Raw genomic sequence first — 6143 nt, 5'->3', positions numbered from 1 at the left:
TCTCCTTCTCCATCTCCTTCTCCAACTCCATCTCCTTCCATCTCCATCTCCTTCTCCATCTCCTTCTCCAACTCCATCTCCTTCCATCTCCATCTCCTTCTCCATCTCCTTCTCCATCTCCTTCCATCTCCATCTTCTTCTCCATCTCCTTCTCCAACTCCATCTCCTTCCTTCTCCATCTCCATCTCCTTCTCCATCTCCTTCTCCATCTCCTTCTCCAACTCCATCTCCTTCCTTCTCCATCTCCTTCTCCATCTCCATCTCCTTCTCCATCTCCTTCTCCATCTCCTTCTCCATCTCCTTCTCCATCTCCACCTCCATCTCCTTCTCCTTCTCCATCTCCTTCTTCTTCTCCATCTCCATCTCCCCACCGTTCCCTTCCCTCTGCCGGTGGGGTACACGCCGTTGGGCCCCCGGGTGGGTCGGCCAGGGTCCCTGCGGCAGGGAGCCAGCCGCCAGCTTGGTGCTTGGGACATCCCCCCCAAGCCAAGGGGGACATCAAATTGGAGAGTTGTTTAGGTTGGAAAAGACCTTTCAGGTCATCGAGTCCAACCGTCAACGTCACGCTGCCCAGTCCACCGCTAAAGCGTGTCCCGAAGCACAAGCATGTCACTGGAACGGTCTTTTCCCTCTTGGATATGTCATCAGACTTCTCTTCTTCTGCATGAGCAAAAATGGACGGGGGAAGAGGCGATATCTAGAGATGTCCCATCCAGCTGGGATGATTAATGCTACCTCTTAGTACTAACGAGGGCAAGGAAAACTGGAAGGAAGAAAAGGAGAAAATATGGTAAATACAGATAAAAGCGAGACACAGAAAAGCAGGTTGAGACAAGGGGAGTCAAAAGAATCTCAGTAGACAGTCTTGAAGGAAAGAGGAACATCTTGAAGAAGTGGGCTTTAAAGAAAAGTATTGATGGAAATGGAGCTGAGAAAGCCACAAACGTACTGGGAAACAGGCTAAAGGGGGGGAAGATAAAATGGGGAGACAAAAGTGTATAATAAACTCTTCTACAAACAGGAAAGTCTTGATCAGCAAGTCCAGTCCCCTAAGATCTATATCCCTCCCTAGCACATAACACCCATAAACATACCAGGTTGCACTCAGCTCTCTTTTTCCCGTGACATTTTGAATCTGAGGGTGCTTTTCGCCCAGGGCGGGCAGGGGAGGCCCGGGTGCTGCACACCCCTGCATGCCCTGCTATACGTGTCCTGCCACACATGCCCTGCCGTACGTGCCCTGCCGTACGTGCCTGTGTGGGCAGGGGAGCCGAACCCTCCCTCTGTGCACACACCGCAGCCCGTTTCTGAGCGAAGTGGCTGCGATGCTCCCAGGTGGCCCGTGTGAGTCCTGTGTCTTAACAACAGGTTTCTGTTGGAGCATAAGAGGATTTTCTTATTAATTAGGAATGGGGGAAAAAAAAGAATTGCAGCTCTTTTTTTCTTTCTACCTGGGACGTGCCACCCTTTCCCTGCCTCCCCGCAGAAGCGGAGAGCCTCGAGGGCGAAGTCGGGCCCTGTTCCCAGCCCTGGCTGCGGAGCAAACACGGGAACGGCAGCGCCCGGCTCCAAGGTCGGCTCCCGGGGAGGGAAGGGCGAGCGGTGCCGGCCACGGGCCAGGTCCCTGCCTCACCTACCCGCTCCTGCCCTGCCCCGAGTTACCACCGACTCCTGGGCTGTTCCTTCCACAGCAGCAGAAGCTCTTAAATCTTGAAAACGGGGAGCCCAAGAGGTGGCTTTTCTTGTGATCTGACCAACTTAAATAGCTACGGGTTGATGGTTAATCTTTAGCGCATTCCTGGGACTAACAACCCTCTCAGCAGGCTCCAGCTGTTCTCTGCAGCCCAGGACGGCTCAGTCCAGGGTGGTGATCGCCTTTGCACTGATTGCAAAACGCAGCTTGATCTACCTTTGAAGCCACTTACAGAATTGCTTGCAAACTCCGCTGCGTTTTGTCGCGGGAAGTCTCTGAGGGTTTAAGATTTAGCACTTTGCAGCGTGATTGTGAGAGCGGAGCATTGACGTAGGGTGATGTGGGGGTACGTCTTTTAATGGGGAAGACCGTTTGAGGTGATTTGTGAGATATTGAATGAGCTGACCCCCCCCAGGTGCCCGCGTGGGGCCATGCCAGCGCTGCCAGCACAGCGGAGGTGTCCTGCAGTGCGGTCGAGATCCACCACGCAACAGTGGGCTCCTTGCAACTTGTCCTAAACCTCTGCATCAGCCCCTTGCTCTGGCACACCAAAATTTGGCTAGGTGGTGTGTATTCCCGCCCCGGCACAAGAGACAGGCTGCGCCTCTCAATTTTTGTTGCTAGGTAGTTTGGACTCAGGGACTAACCTGAGTCCTTAACCTGTGTAACACCCACGTGGCAGCGGAGGCTAACGAACCCTGGTAATTTAGGTTAGCCATTCAGTCTTGCCCTGGGATCATCGCTCCTCCTTGCTGCAGCATCCTGTTTTGCTGTTGCTGTTTTGATCCAGTTATTGCGATGTGCGAAGGTCTTTATGGGATATGCAGCGAGCTCAGCATATGAATGGAAACTCTTTCAGCTCCTAGAGCTTTTTCAGTTAGGCAATCATTTCATGTTATTATTCAAACAGCTAATTCTTACTTACATAAAACCACAGTTATATCCACAAACTCATGAAAAAAAAGAATGGAAGAGTTAATATGTCGCTATAGGTTTTCCCTCAAAACTTCAGTTACATGTTTTGATGAGTAAAGCATTAAGTTTATTTGCAAATTTGGAGGCCTGACCCAAAGCCTATTGAATACAACGGAAGGAAACTTTGTACATGTCTGTGGAAGAGGCTTTATTAAAAATATAACCAGTAATTGGTCTGCATCACTTTTTCCTCTGTGCATGATGGCTCTTTCATGGGTGTGACTGCAGAGACTTGTGAGCTTCAGCAATCACGTCCCAGGTCTCAATTAGCGTGACGTTGCTCCTCAGCTCCGGTCTAGCTAGGGATTTCCTTAGTGGGAAGGTCGATGACCGATTAGACATGACACGTCCCTCTTTGGGAACCGGTTTGCCCTGACTGACGTTTCTCCTGGCCACCGTGGCACGTGGCCGGCTCTTCCACGTGGCCCTCTGCCATGCGTCCTCCCAACGCAGCGCTGCCCGGCTCTGCCCGCTGCTTTTACCCACACGTCTCACTCTCTGCTCCCAGGGAGCGTATCTGGAGCCAGCTTCCATGGAAAACATTAAGGAAGATTTAAAGTGAATATCTATAAATTGCAATGGGGGTTCAAAGTTCCTTCAGGCAAAGCTTCCCATGCATAAACAACCTTTTATTGATGGCTGTTAAAATACTTTCCCTACATAACCTCAGAAAGAATGTATTTAAAAAAAAAGATTTAACGTTAGGGTTTTTAGATAAGAATGTCAGACAAGGTTTTGGCTCTGACAAGCCCATCAGCTCAATAAAAACCGTGAGTCATATGTCTGCTCCCTGGCATGAGTCACCCTGCGCTCAAACAGAACCCAGGAGACGAGAGGTGCCAAATGCCCTCTGCGTCCCAGGGTGCCACACGTGTGGGTTTTCACCAGTGACATTTTCCCCGGACCGCCTTTGGGCAATGGCTTGTGGGCATTTTCCTACAATTAAAATCCTTCTGCAGCTGATGTCTGCGTCCATCTCTTAAGGATCCTTGTTGCAATCACCGAAATCACCCAAAACCTGAAGGAATGTGTTAGAGGACGTCCCAAGTCTCAAGACGCTTACATGTTAGCAAAGCTGCCTCAACAACCTTTACATGTCTGCCAACATGAAGGGTTTTGTGGCTACGCATTTGCACCAGAGAAAGTAACCTAGATTGTTCAAGCTAATGTTCAAACTAAATAGTAATAATCCTTCAACAAGGAGCAAAAGACAGCTCTTTTGCCTCAAGTGTTTAATAGTCACCAGGGAAGCCTGGTAATTAATTTATTGCTTTAATTATACAGTGTGTTAACTGTTCCTGTCAATGTCTTTTTAAGATAAGAGTTTTGTTGCATGAGTAGTTTGGGCAAGAATAAAGAGTATTTCTTATCTTGCCTAGGCTGAAAACACAACATTAGCAGGAAAATGAAGCCCTCACTCTTCCTGCAGTTTATAGAGACATTTTAAAAGCATCTAACCAAGACTAGGAAATGCCTGCTTACTCCTGACTAAATAGGTCCTCTCACAATATTTGTTATTTGAAAATGAAATAAATATTGTGTCTGGTCTAACCAACCACTAATTTGAATTAAATAGAAACTAAAGCTTGAAATTCGTTCCCTCCGTTTCATATGTACAGAGGAGCTTGTGAACCGAAGAGCTTGTCATTTTTTTTTTCCCCAAATAAATCATTTGTTGTAACAAAACGCTCTCCCTATAAAACTTGCTTCACTGTAATTAAAATCAGGGGTGGTTATTGGCAAGATTTATATGCTCTGTTGGTACAAAATAATCCTACCAAACTTTACTCGCCTTTCTAAGTAGTCCTATGTAATTATCCAGTTGCATATTGAAAGTGTCTCTATCACTCCTCCGGGCAAGTGTGTACCTGGGAGCTGATGCTGAGGACATGACTGATTTTTATTCATGGAAGGACCTTCCCTTTGCTGTTGCCTTTCCTGGGATACCCAGCGGGGTAAGGGACATGGCTCCTGGGGACATGGGGGGAGCGAGGCACTGCGGGGGGGTGGCCGTGCCCGTTGCATCTCTCCCACGTGCGATCCCAGAGCAGAAACAGCCTGGAAGCAGTGGGTGCTCCCGGTCCGTCCGGATAGCGGATAGCAGATGGGACATTTCACTTAGGATAAACACCCTGTCCTCTCTTTGCCTCCAGATTCCTCTGTCTCCTACAAATTGTTTTAAGGTCCAGTTTTCAATTTCTGCTATGTGCCTTGCAAAGTTGGAAGAAAACCCTTACGTTTCCCCAAGACCACCAGCGGATCGTTCAGTGGCACGCTGACCTCCTCCTTAACGGGCTCCTTGGGCACAAGGCTGGCTAACGAGATCACACGAACCAACTAACCCAGTTAGACAGCGCACGGAGACCACCCGAGAAAGGGGTCTCTGGTTAGGAAGATAGACTCTGCACAAGGAAATTCAAAGGAGTCAGGAAAAACCTGACCTGGACCATTATGGTTATGTTTACACCTGGCTACTGTAAAGCATTAGTGCTAATTTTCTGCACTTAATGATGAGGAAAGTAAGGTCTGGAGATCGTGAATCACCAATTTCCACCCTGACCTGCTGTACGGCATAGTAAAGCACAGACGCTCGGATTTTTTTAATCTTCATACATGACTGCTTTTAGAAAATAACTATTTTCATGGTCTGATGCTGAAGAAGAAGATCCAAGACACACATTTTCTTGCCTATGTGAACACCCTGGATGATAAATGATTCACTGATATTCTCTTACCTACTAACAAATAAGCTGTCTTCTTCCATTCTGGGTTTTAAAGTCATGGTTTTCTCTTCCTCCAGACCTTTTCCTCGGCATGAACATGGTGGAATACACAAAAGTATAAATCTTCCAGGCTTCGCATTCCATGGTGTTATCCTCAGCTGCAGGAAATACAGGAAATATACTTGAATCTGCCTTTCACGGCCTTGGGTTGCAAAACCTGTGTTTGACCTGTAGCAAGAAAATTCAGCCCAGAAGAGCACAAGATGGGCGACCGCTGCTGCCCCAGACCCGCTCGCTTCGCTGCCCGCAGGAGCCCACAGCCTCGACCCTCGCGTGCTGAGTTACCCCAGACAAAATGAGTTGGGACATGGGGCTTCGACCCCAGTACGATACAAGACTTAGGGGACGCTGCCTGTAGCTGGGCGATGTGCATTTACATCCATTCGAGCAGAAAGGGGGGGTTTTGCCTGGGTGAGCACACCAGGTCGAGGGCTGGCAGCATCCTCCTGGAGGTGCTTCCAGCTGGCCCTCACCCAGCAGATCCGCCCAAGGAGCTCTTCTGGGTGAGAAAAACGGGGCAGGGCTTAATCCTCAAGTCCTAACGTAGCTGAGGGGTCTGGCGGGTCTGCAGCAGCCACGGGCTCAGCAGCAAATACCGATGATTGACCTGGAGATCTACCAGGAGAAGTGTCTGGGCTTACCCCAAATCTCCCCGGTGTTGAGGACACACGTTCATGCTTGGTTTCTTAAAG

The sequence above is a fragment of the Buteo buteo genome, chromosome Z (assembly GCF_964188355.1).
Source record: "Buteo buteo chromosome Z, bButBut1.hap1.1, whole genome shotgun sequence".
Taxonomy (NCBI): domain Eukaryota; kingdom Metazoa; phylum Chordata; class Aves; order Accipitriformes; family Accipitridae; genus Buteo; species Buteo buteo.
Note: the sequence above shows the minus strand (reverse complement) of the source record.